The sequence below is a fragment of the Salvelinus fontinalis genome, chromosome 34 (genome assembly GCF_029448725.1).
Source record: "Salvelinus fontinalis isolate EN_2023a chromosome 34, ASM2944872v1, whole genome shotgun sequence".
NCBI lineage: Eukaryota > Metazoa > Chordata > Actinopteri > Salmoniformes > Salmonidae > Salvelinus > Salvelinus fontinalis.
Window position 1 is genome coordinate 2,156,367 of NC_074698.1, and position 12,763 is coordinate 2,169,129.

The following is a 12,763-nucleotide window of genomic DNA, read 5'->3' on the forward strand; positions in this document are numbered from 1 at the left end:
CGGCTTTTGTGGAGCGATGGGTAACAATGCTTCGAGGGTGGCTGTTGTCGATGTGTCCCTCGTTCGAGCCCAGATAGGGGCGAGGAGCGGGACGGAAGCTATACTGTTACACTGGCAATAGTATAGTGCCTATAAGAACATCCAATAGTCAAAGGTTAATGAAATACAAATGGAATAGAGAGAAATAGTCCTATAATTCCTATAATAACTACAACCTAAAACTTCTTACCTGGGAATATTGAAGACTCATGTTAAAAGGAACCACCAGCTTTCAAATGGTCTCATGTTCTGAGCAAGGAACTTAAACGTTAGCTTTTTTACATGGCACATATTGCACTTTTACTTTCTTCTCCAACACTTTGTTTTTGCATTATTTAAACCAAATTGAACATGTTTCATTATTTATTTGAGGCTAAATATATTTTATGTATGTATTATATTAAGTTAAAATAAAAGTGTTCATTAAGTATTGTTGTAATTGTCATTATTACAAATAAATGAATAAATAAATATAAATCGGCCGATTAATCGGTATCGGCTTTTTTTGGTCCGCCAATAATCGGCATCGGTGTTGAAAAATCATAATCGGGCGACCTCTAGTATTGATGCCTCTAACACTGCGATGCAGTGCCTTAGACCGCTGCGCCACTCGGGAGGCAGGCCTTTTCTAGTCTATCAGCTATTGGCCCATCTCTATCGGCTTTGCTGATAGTCCCTCTGCATAGCATAACAGCAGCTATGCCAGCCGCAACTCACCGTCTGAGCCACATGCACTGCACAATGCAAATTAATGTCTAGCTGGAAAAATCAGCAGCAGGCTAGCTCATTCTCCAAAAGAAATGTGTAGTATTGAGAAATGGATGAATTGACACAGTGACAAAAATCTAATTATTTTTGTTAATTCAGTAATAATAAGGTAATCTACTCACGTTCGCATACGCCGATTGATAGACGGTCTATATCCGGGTTGCATCCGGTTTACATGGACCAACATCACGTCACTAGCACTCAGTGTGCACAGAGAGTAGCACGAGAAGCGATGACGTCAACACATCATCCAAAAACACGTCAGACGAATATAAAACGGTGAGTGATGAAAAAACAATTGGCCTCGGCAACAATTATTTGAATAATTCAATGGATGTTTTATGCACAAAGGCAATGACTAAAATGTCTTATTAGGAATTTTCGAATCTGACTTCTCTATGTGGCCGTGTACGGAAATCGTCTTTTTGGGCCGGGGCATTAGTTAAACTGTAATACCTATGCAAAACTGTAGGAGCAGTCAAAACCATGCTTCTAGATCAGAACCCTGAAATTAATACAGGTTTAGGAGATATTATACGTTGTGTACTATGAAATAATATCAGTCAGTTAAATTGACCTTTTATGAATTATAAAGCCTTTTATGCTTCATTTTAATAAAATATTTTTTTTTTAAAGTGACGTATAACAAAACGTATAAGATCTCCTAAGCCTGTGTTTACCAGAGGCCTATCAAAAAAATACAAAAACTCATTCATTTTCTCATACCCTTTGTCCAACGAACTATGGCAGAGTTAGGGTTGGGTTGGCGCCCCCCTTTGGGTTGTGCTGTGGCGGAGATCTTTGTGGGCTATACTCGGCCTTGTCTCAGGATGGTAAGTTGGTGGTTGAAGATATCCCTCTAGTGGTGTGGGGGCTGTGCTTTGGCAAAAAGGTTGGGGTTGTATCCTGCCTGTTTGGCCCTGTCCGGGAGTATCATCGGATGGGGCCACTGTGTCTCCTGACCCCTCTTGTCTCAGCCTCCAGTATTTATGCTGCAGTAGTTTATGTGATGGGGGGCTAGGGTCAGTCTGTTATATCTGGAGTACTTCTCCTGTCTTATCCGGTGTCCTATGTGAATTTAAGTATGCCCTCTCTAATTCTCTCTTTCTTTCTCTCTCTCGGAGGACCTGAGCCCTAGGACGATGCCTCAGGACTACCTGGCATGATGACTCCTTGCTGTCCCCAGTCCACCTGGGCGTGCTGCTGCTCCAGTTTCAACTGTTCTGCCTGCAGCTATGGAACCCTGACCTGTTCACCGGACGTGCTACCTGTCCCAGACCTGCTGTTTTCAACTCTCTAGAGACAGCAGGAACGGTAGAGATTCTCTCAATGATCGGCTATGAAAAGCCAACTGACATTTACTCCTGAGGTGCTGACTTGTTGCACCCTCGACAACTACTGTGATTATTATTATTTGACCATACTGGTCATTTATGAACATTTGAACATCTTGGCCATGTTCTGTTATAATCTCCACCCGGCACAGCCAGAAGAGGACTGGCCACCCCTCATAGCCTGGTTCCTCTCTAGGTTTATTCCTAGGTTTTGGCCTTTCTAGGGAGTTTTTCCTAGCCACAGTGCTTCTACACCTGCATTGCTTGCTGTTTGGGGTTTTAGGCTTGGTTTCTGTACAGCACTTTGAGATATCAGCTGATGTAAGAAGGGCTATATAAATACATTTGATTTGATTTTGATTTAGTGCCTACAAAAATACGTCTTTACTATTGCTCTCTTGCTGGCTAGATAAACATGGTGCTAAGATATCAGATAGGAGCTAGTAGCAAATGTGGCTAGCTAGCTATATGCACCATTTTCGGCAACGAGCCACCTGACTTGCTGAGTAAAGTTAGCTATTTACTGGTTTGCTGATCTGACCAGCCGCAATCGTATCCGTATATTGACGTGCATCATCGTTTCATAGTTTTTCCTACCTTCGCTCTCCTTGTAAGATATTATGCACATGTATGGCTTGGTAGCAAATGTCATCGCCATTGAGCTAGTTCTCATTGTAGCAGTAAACAGCACCAAGTGATGGCTATTTAACAGTCTGATGGCCTTGAGATAGAAGCTGTTTTTCAGTCTCTCGGTCTCAGCTTTGATGCACCTGTACTGACCTTGCCTTGTGGATGATACCTGGGTGAACAGGCAGTGGCTTGGGTGGTTGTTGTCCTTGATGATCTTTTTGGCCTACCATTCAGACCATTTCAGTTTGTCCGTGATGTGTACGCCGAGGAACCTAAAACTTTCCACTTTCTCCACTGCTGTCCCTTCGATGTGGATTGGGGGGTGCTCCCTCTGCTGTTTCCTGAAGTCCACGATCATCTCCTTTGTTTTGTTGACGTTGAGTGAGGTTATTTTCCTGACACCACACTACCAGAGCCCTCATCGTTGATGGTAATAAAGCCTACTACTGTTGTGTCATCTGCAAACTTGATGGTTGAGTTGGAGGCGTGCATGGCCACACAGCCATGGGTGAACAGGGAGTACAGGAAGGAGGCTGTGCATGCACCCTTGTGGGGCCCCAGTGTTGAGGATCTGCAAATTGGAGGTGTTGTTTCCTACCTTCACCACCTGGGGGCGGCCCGTCAGGAAGTCCAGGACCCATTTGCACAGGGCAGGGTTCGGACCCAGGGCCTCGAGCTTGGAGGGTACTATGGTGTTGAATGCTGAGCTATAGTCAATTAGCAGCATTCTTACATAGGTATTTCTCTCGTCCAGATGGGATAGGGCAGTGTGCAGTGTGATGCCGATTGCATCGTCTGTGGACCTATTGGGGCGGTAAGGAAATTGGAGTGGGTCTAGGGTGACAGGTAAGGTGGAGGTGATATGATCCTTGACTAGTCTCTCAAAGCACTTAATGATGACAGAAGTGAGTGCTACCAGGCGATAGTCATTTAGTTCTGTTACCTTTACATTCTTGGGTACAGGGACAATGGTGGCCATCTTGAAGCATGTGTGGACAGCAGACAGGGAAAGGGAGAGATTGAATGTCCGTAAACACACGAGCCAGCTGGTTTGCACATGCTCTGAGGATGTGGCTAGGGATGCCGTCTGGGCCGGGAGCCTTGCGAGGGTTAACACGTCTTAAATGTCTTAAATGTCTCATGTCGGCCACGGAGAAGGAGAGCCCACAGTCCTTGGTAGCTGGGAGCAAGGCGTCGGTGTCTGCGACGTAGCTGGTTTTCCTTTTGTAGTCCGTGATTGTCTGTAGACCCTGCCACATACGTCTCGTGTCTGAGCCGTTGAATTGCGACTCCACTTTCTCTGTACTGACGTTTTGCCTGTTTGATTGCCTTATGGAGGGAATGACCACTCTGTTTGTATTCTGCCATATTCCCAGTCCCAGTCACCTTACTTAAAAGTAATTAAAATACGTATTTCAAATACATGCAACAGCAATACTGCCCATTTCGGATCAGTTGTAGGCTAATATAAGTCCCAAATGGAAGACAAATAGATTTTGTTACCTGTAGCACCATAGCTACTCTCCACTGATAAGCCAAAACAAGCTCAATAACTCAATGCATGCACACACTCCTATTGAATATGCATTCACCTGTATTGTGAGAAGGTCTATGCCATCTTAATTTACCAAGTTTATCAAGAGATTTACCATTCAAGTAAAATAGTGTTATGTAGTTAGATTGGTCAAAATAAAGTCAAATGTATTGTGTTATTTTAAAATGTATGTATTAACGAATATACACTGCTGTCTCTGGAATATTGTCATCAAAATGTTAAAATGTAATGGATATTGAATATCAGCCTAAAATATCAGCCATCGGCCTCCTTGACCCCCAAATTGGTATTGGGCGTAAAAAAATATCCATATCTATAAGGGCACAAGGCGAGACCCAGATGCATACACAGGAGGCAGATGGTAAGAGTTTTTGAAGTTTATTAAATCCAAAAAGGGGTAGGCAAAAGAATGGTTGTATAAAGGCAAAAGCTCAAAACCAGTTCAGAGTCCAGGAGGTACCGAAGGGCAGACAGGCTCGAGGACAGGGCAGGCAGAATGGTCAGGAAGGCGGGAACGGAGTCCAGAAAACTGGCAAGGGTCAAAACCCGGGAGGACAAGCAAAAAGAGAATAGAAAAGGAGTACGGAAAACACGCTGGTTGACTTGAGAACATACAAGACCAACTGGCTCAAAGAGACAGGGATAAATACACCAGAGAAAATAAGCGACACCTGGAGGGGGTGGAGACAATCACAAGGACAGGTGAAACAGATCAGAGTGTGACAATATCGGTCGTTCTCTAGTTACAACACCTATCACTCCTCCTGAGCCCTAGGCCCCGTCAAGAGACAACCCCTATCCCCTACCTCCTTTAGGCATGTAGATCTGAGAGGATTGGCTAGGTAGGCTACTCTGTAAGCAGAGGGCAACGAGGAACTAACTATCTTCATGTTTAGTCTGCAGGCCTTACTGTCAAATTGTTCCAGATGAGTGCCTAGGGGTTAGGAGCTAGGGGCTGTTTCTAGATGGGGCCCAAGGGAGGAGCTACCTCCCATATTGCTTAGCCTTAATCTATCCAAATCATGCAGAATAGTGCATAGGGGTTGTTTCCAAATAGGCAACAGAGTCAGAGTGCTGGTCTGGCCTAAACCTCTAGGCACAACAGTGCCACTGACAGCACAGCTTGTAATTCTCCAGTCTTAAGAGCAGGCAGCCAAAGCAGGTCCTATCTTCTCAGTGTGAAGTGGATTGCTGATGTCACACTGGTCTGTGAAAACACTGCAGCTCCTTGCTAAGTTTGTTCACTCCTGTCTCCTCACTCTAGCTGTCCAAGATTTACTTACGTACACATCAAACTCCCGATTACACAAACCAAGACCTCTCCAACGCGTGTACAGTCCAAATCCACTCCTCCTCTGCTCTCCAGAAACCATATGCACGGGTAGCCTACAAATGTAATTCTGACATTGGTTGTGTAGATCCAGATAGGCCTATGCCAATAGCCTATGCCAATAATGACATTTTCCATTCATTTTGGATCTGAGGAATATACAATTGAAGCCGGAAGTTTACATACACCTTAGCCATATACATTTAAACTCATTTTTTTCACAATTCCTGACATTCAATCCTAGTAAAATTTCCAGTTTATTTTTATTATTATTATTTTTTACCTTTAAATAGGCAAGTCAGTTAGGTCAGTTAGGATCACCACTTTAAGAATGTGAAATGTCAGAATAATAGTAGAGAGAATGATTTATTTCAGCTTTTATTTCTTTCATCACATTCCCAGTGGGTCAGAAGTTTACATACACTCAATTGGTATTCGGTAGCATTGCTTTTAAATTGTTAAATTTGGGTCAAACGTAGCCTTTCACAAGCTTCCCACAATAAGTTGGGTGAATTTTGGCCCATTCCTCTTGACAGAGCTGGTGTTACTGAGTCATGTTTGTAAGCCTTCTTGCTTGCACACGCTTTTCAGTTCTGCCCACAAATTTTCTATAGGATTGAGGTCAGGGCTTTGTGATGGCCACTCCAATACCATGACTTTGTTGTCCTTAAGCCATTTTGCCACAACTTTGGAAGTATGCTTGGGGTCATTGTCCATTTGGAAGACCCATTTGCAACCAAGCTTTAACTTCCTGACTGATGTCATGAGATGTTGCATCAATATATCCACATAATTTTCCTTCCTCATGAAGCCATCTATTTTGTTAAGTGCACCAGGCCCTCCTGCAGCAAAGCACCCCCACAACATGATGCTGCCACCCCCGTGCTTCACGGTTGGGATGGTGTTCTTCGGCTTGCAAGCGTTCCCATTTTTCCTCCAAACATAACGATGGTCATTATGGCCAAACAGTTCTATTTTTGTTTCATCAGACCTGAGGACATTTCTCCAAAAAGTACGATCTTTGTCCCCATGTGCAGTTGCAAACCGTAGTCTGGCTTTTTTATGGCGGTTTTGGAGCAGTGGCTTCCTCCTTGCTGAGTGGCCTTTCAGGTTATATCGATATAGGACTCCTTTAACTGTGGATATAGATACTTTTGTACCCGTTTCCTCCAGCATCTTCACAAGGTCCTTTGCTGTTGTTCTGGGATTGATTTGCACTTTTTGCACCAAAGTACGTTCATCTCTAGGAGACAAAACACGTCTCCTTTCTGAGCGGTACGACGGCTGCGTGGTCCCATGGTGTTAATACTTGCGTACTACTGTTTGTACAGATGAACGTGTTACCTTCAGGTGTTTGGAAATTGCTCCTAAGGATGAACCAGACTTGTTTGTTTTTCTGAGGTCTTGGCTGATTTCTTTGGATTTTCCCATGATGTCAAGCAAAGAGGCACTGAGTTTGAAGGTAGGCCTTGAAATATATCCACAGGTACACCTCCAATTGACTCCAATTATGTCAATTAGCTTATCAGAAGCTTCTAAAGCCATGACATCATTTTCTGAAATTTTCCAAGCTGTTTAAAGGCATAGTCAACTTAGTGTATGTAAACTTCTGTCAATGGCCCCTTGATGTCCAGAGGGGGCGGAGGAACCTCCCGCACCTCAGACTCCTGGAGCGGGCCAGCCACCACCGGCCTAAGGAGAGACACATGGAACGAGGGGTTAATACGGTAATCGGGGGAAGCTGTAACCTGTAACTCACCTCGTTCAGTCTCCTCAGGACTTTAAATGGCCCCACAAACCGCGGACCCAGCTTCCGGCAGGGCAGGCGGAGGGGCAGGTTTCGGGTCGAGAGCCAGACCTGGTCCCCCGCACGGTCTGCGCTGGCTTTCTGGCGCAGCACTGCGCGCTGAAGGTGAACATGGGCGGCATTCCATGTCTCCTCCGCTCGCCGGAACCAGTCGTCCACCGCAGGAGCCTCGGTCTGACTCTGATGCCAAGGAGCCAGAACCGGCTGATACCCCAGTACACACTGGAAGGGGGTAGAGGTTAGTGGAGGGAGGAGTGGCAGAGCGAGTTCTGGGCCATCTCTGCCCAGGGCACGAACACCGCCCACTCCCCCAGCCGGTCCTGGCAATAAGACCTCAGAAACCTACCCACATCCTGGTTAACTCACTCCACCTGCCCGTTACTCTCGGGGTGAAAACCCAAGGTAATGCTGATCGAGGCCCCCAGACGTTACATGAACGCCCTCCAGACCCTCGAAGTGAACTGGGGACCCCGATCAGACACTATGTCCTAAGGCACCCCATTGCTGCTCAATGTCTGCGTCCAGCTTCCACACTACCGGCGCCACCAGGCAGGAGGCCGGGAGTATGGGGGTGGGATCCATGGGCCGCTCCTCTGTGTCATACAGCCGGGACAGTGCGTCTGCCTTCACGTTCTGGGAACCTGGTCTGTAAGAAAGGGTGAAAACAAAACGGGTGAAAAACATGGCCCACCTTGCCTGGCGAGGGTTCAGTCTCTTTGCCGCCCGGATGTACTCCAGATTGTGGTGGTCAGTCCAGATGAGAAATGGGTGTTTAGCCCCCTCAAGCCAATGCCTCCACGCCTTCAAAGCCTTGACGACAGCCACCAGCTCCCGGTCCCCCATGTCATATTTTCTTTGGCGTACCCGAGCGCTGAGAGAGCACGGCTCCTATCCCAGCCTCGAACGCGTCCACCTCCACTATGAATGCCAAAGAGGGATCCGGAAGGGCCAGCACGGGAGCCGAGGTAAACAGAGCCCTCAGGTGACCAAAAGCCCTGTCCGCCGACCACTGCAAACGTACCGGGCCCCCCTTCAGCAGTGAGGTAATGGGAGCCGCTACCTGACCAAAACCCCGGATAAACCTCAGCGCCCTGCGCACCAGGGACACATGCTCGGCGCGTGTAGCGGAGTAAATCAGAATGTCATCAATATACACCACTACACCCTGCCCGTGCAGGTCCCTGAAAATCTCATCTACAAAGGCTTGGAAGACTGATGGAGCATTCATCAACCCGTACGGCATGACGAGGTACTCATAATGCCCTGAGGTCGTACTGAACACTCGTCTCCCTCCCGGATATGCACTAGGTTGTAAGCACTACTGAGATCTAGCTCGGTGAAGAAGCGCAACCCGTGCATTGACTCAATCACCATGGCGATAAGAGGTAGAGGGTAACTGTACCTCACCATGATCTGATTTAGGCCTCGGTAGTCAATACACGGGCGCAGACCTCCCTCCTTCTTCTTCACAAAAAAGAAACTCGAGGAGGCTGGTGAAGTGAAAGACCGAATGTACCCGACGCAGGGATTCAGAGACATGTTTCCATAGCCGCCGTCTCCGCCTGTGACAGGGGATACAAGTGACTCCTGGGAACTGCGGCGTCTACCAGGAGATTTATCGCACAAACCCCCTGTCGATGGGGTGGTAATTGAGTCGCCTTCTTTTTGGAGAAGGCGAGAGCCAAATCGGCATATTCGGGGGGAATGTGCACGGTGGAGACCTGGTCTGGACTTTCCACCGTAGTAGCACCTACGGAAACCCCTAAACACCTCCCCGAGCACTCTCGCGACCACCCCGTGAGAGCCCTCCGTTGCCATGAAACAGTGGGGTCATGACAAGCTAACCAGGGTAGGCCTAGCACCACGGGAAACGCAGGAGAGTCAATGAGAAAGAGACTGATTCTCTCCGTGTGACCCCCTGCGTCACCATGCCCAGAGGAGCGGTGGCCTCCCTAATTAACCCTGACCCTAATGGTCGACTGTCTAAAGCATGAACTGGGAAGGGCATAGCCACACGAACGATGGGGATCCATAAACTATGTGCAAATGATCTGTCTATAAAATTCCCAGCCGCGCCCGAATCGACGAGCGCCTTATGCTGGGAATGCGGGGAAAACTCAGGAAAAGTAACAAACAAAAACATGTGTGCAACAGAGGGCTCTGGGTGAGAATGGTGCCTTCTCATCTGGGGTGACTCCAGAGTGTCCTGCCTGCTGCCTCGACCCCCAGAGGAACCATCCCGGCACCGACCGGCAGTGTGACCTCTGCGGCCACAGATGGTGCACGAGACGGAACCTCCTCCGGTCTCCCTGAGCGCAGAACCTCCCATGGGCATCAGAGCGGTGGTGCTGGGGTATGTCCGCGGGTAGCCAGCAGGTTATCCAACCGAATGGACAGGTCTACCAGCTGGTCAAAGGTGAGGGTGGTGTCCCTACAGGCCAACTCTCGACGGACGTCCTCGCGCAAACTGCAACGATAGTGGTCGATCAGGGCCCTGACGTTCCATCCCGCTCCGGCGGCCAGGGTCCGAAAGTCCAGTGTGCTCCTCGTTCCCTGCCGCAGGTGGAAAAGACATTCACCCGCCGCTCTACCCTCGGTCGGGTGGTCGAAGACTGCCCAGAAACGACGGATGATCTCTTCAAAGTGGTCCAGCACCGCATCTCCCTCCACCCACACGGCGTTGGCCCACTCCAGGGCTTTCCCCGAGAGGCAGGAGACGAGGGCGGACACCCTTTCACGGCCCGAAGGAGCCGGGTGGACGGTGGCCAGGTATAATTCCAACTGAAGCAGGAAACCCTGGCAGCGAGCAGCCATCCCATCGTACTCCCCGGGGATGGCGAGGCGAATCCCACTGGAACCGGGTGCAGGGGGAGCGGGTAGTGGAGGCCCCTGTTGTGCTGGTGGAGGCGCCGGAGGAACTCCCCGTCTCTCCCAGCGGTCCATAGCTTGGACGATGAGGTCCATGGCGCCGAGATTGTGGAGCATCACTGTGTGTTCCTGGACGCGCTCCTCGACCCCCATACCAGGGGCACCTGCTCCTGCTGACTCCATAGATTTGGTGCGGAATTCTGTAAGGGGTGCGTAAATGGTAGCAGAGAAGTCAGACGCAGGAGAGCAGAACTGGGTAATAACCGGAGCAGTTTAATATACAAAACCACCGGCATCCAGAATAACAACGTATGGGTACAAAACCCGTCGCGCACCAGACAACAATGTGCACAAGCACTACAACAAACAATTCCACACAAAGACATGGGGGGAACAGAGTATTAAATATACAACACGTAATGAGGGAATGAAAACCAGGTGTAGGGAAAACAAGACAAAACAAATGGAAAACGAAAAAAAGGCCGATGGCTAGAAGACCAGTGACGTCGACCGCTGAACACCGCCCGAAGAAGGAGAGGAACCGACTTCGGCAGAAGTCGTGACATACTGATAGCAGCGGTGGCGCTTGGCTTGCACGTGCAAATTCAGAACACACAACATTCTAGAATTAAAAGCTTATTTAACGTATCAAATAGTGCTATTGTCAAATAGTGTTATTTGACGTGTATCTTTTTTGACACGCAAAGACCCAAACGGCGTTCCATAGTATGTCGTGAAGCTAATAGCAGTGACGCTATGAGTGTGTAACTCCGGTAGGGCAACATCTGAAAAATAGCGCATTTGGTAGTGTGTACTGGTGCTCGACCAGTCGCGAAAGCCAACATCACCCACAACAGAGAACGGTTGATTGTCAAGGGCAATGAATTCCATTATCTTGGCGTTAATGGATTTTGCCTTTGAGTTGTCTCGCTGAAATGTTCTTACTCTTTCAAATGACTGCTCGACTTGTTGACTGCTTGATCCACACAGCAAACATCGTGGCGTCATTATGTCATGTACCTACGTTATATAGGTGTGCACGTCAGCTTTGACATCGGTTTTGCACATTGGTGTTAAACTAGACATCGTGCCGATACCGATGTTGGCATTTTTAGCTAATATCGGCCGATTCCGATATGCTCACCGATATATCGTGCATCCATAGCTGTAACGTAACAAAATGTGGAAAAAGTCAAGGGTTCTGAATACTTTCTGAATGCACGGTATCTGTGGCCAACAGATTCATATCTGTATTCCCAGTCATGTGAAATCCATAGATTAGGGACTAAAAATGCATTTATTCAATTGACTGATTTCCTTATATGAACTGACTTTTTCAGTATAGCTGAAAATTCAATATAAAGGCTTGCTCTGTGCTATAGTGTGCTACGCCAGTGTGAGCAAGCCTTTATATTGTATTCTAGATCATCAGCATCAACTAATGACAGAAGCTACATGTATCTAATTATAGACATGCTGACTAATAAATAGCTTACCAAATGTTGGAAATTCAGAGTAGAAAAATATCTAAATGAGGCTATAAAACATGAATTTTTTTGCACCCCCTTAACAAAATTCTTAGGCCGTCCCTGAGTAACGTGCGCAGGTAGCCTACATGAACCTTTTGAAGTAATTGTTTGACAATCAGATGAAAACATCATGACTGGTTGTGTTTGTCACATTAAAATGAAATACATTTAAAAGTTAAATTACAAATCTTTACTATTAGGCCTATGGGATCCTATTAAATTAATAGGGATTCTATATGTAATTCTATGATTAGGCCCATGAAAATGTTTTCAACAAGTGTACACATAGGAGGTCCCCGTACCGGGAGGAAATTAAATATACTTTCACATCTGGAAGTATGTCCCTGAAAGGTTTGAGTGCACCGGGAGAGGACAGGGTGAGAGTGTTCCCACTCAGGGCACGCTGGTTGAATCAATGTTGTTTCCACATAATTTCAATGAAATTACATTGAACCGACTTGGAACAGACGTTGAATTGACATCTGTGCCCAGTGGGTTGGTACTGTAGCACACAAGACACAGGTGGACAAGCATGTTGAACCTTACTCTCCCCACCACATTTTTATTTTTTAATCGGACAGTAAACTACATTGCTACCCTTTGCACATCACACTCAAACCCTTTAAAACAACTGAATGCCATTCATTTAACTACATTATCAGAGTGTTAAAGTGTTAATCTAAACTAATGTGGTCAGCCTGTACACAACTCATTCACTAACAATATATCTATATCAGTAGTAGATGTTCCAAGTCATTGTTTATTTTATTTACCTCCAAACAACATCAGTACACTGTTTAGCAATAGGCTACACAGTATTTTATCTGACCTGGAGGTTAATACCAATAAATACTCCAATTGACCTCCATCCCACCACCCAGTCATTTAGACTGCTAAAATATA

The 12,763-nt window shown here is 46.9% G+C and overlaps 1 protein-coding gene across 1 annotated transcript in view; it reads right to left on the reverse strand.

Moving 5' to 3' along the window:
* LOC129832834 (procollagen galactosyltransferase 1-like) overlaps positions 1–12,763 on the reverse strand; it is a 34,888-nt gene that overhangs the window by 20,975 nt on the left and 1,150 nt on the right. The gene's annotated exons all lie outside the window — the stretch shown is intronic.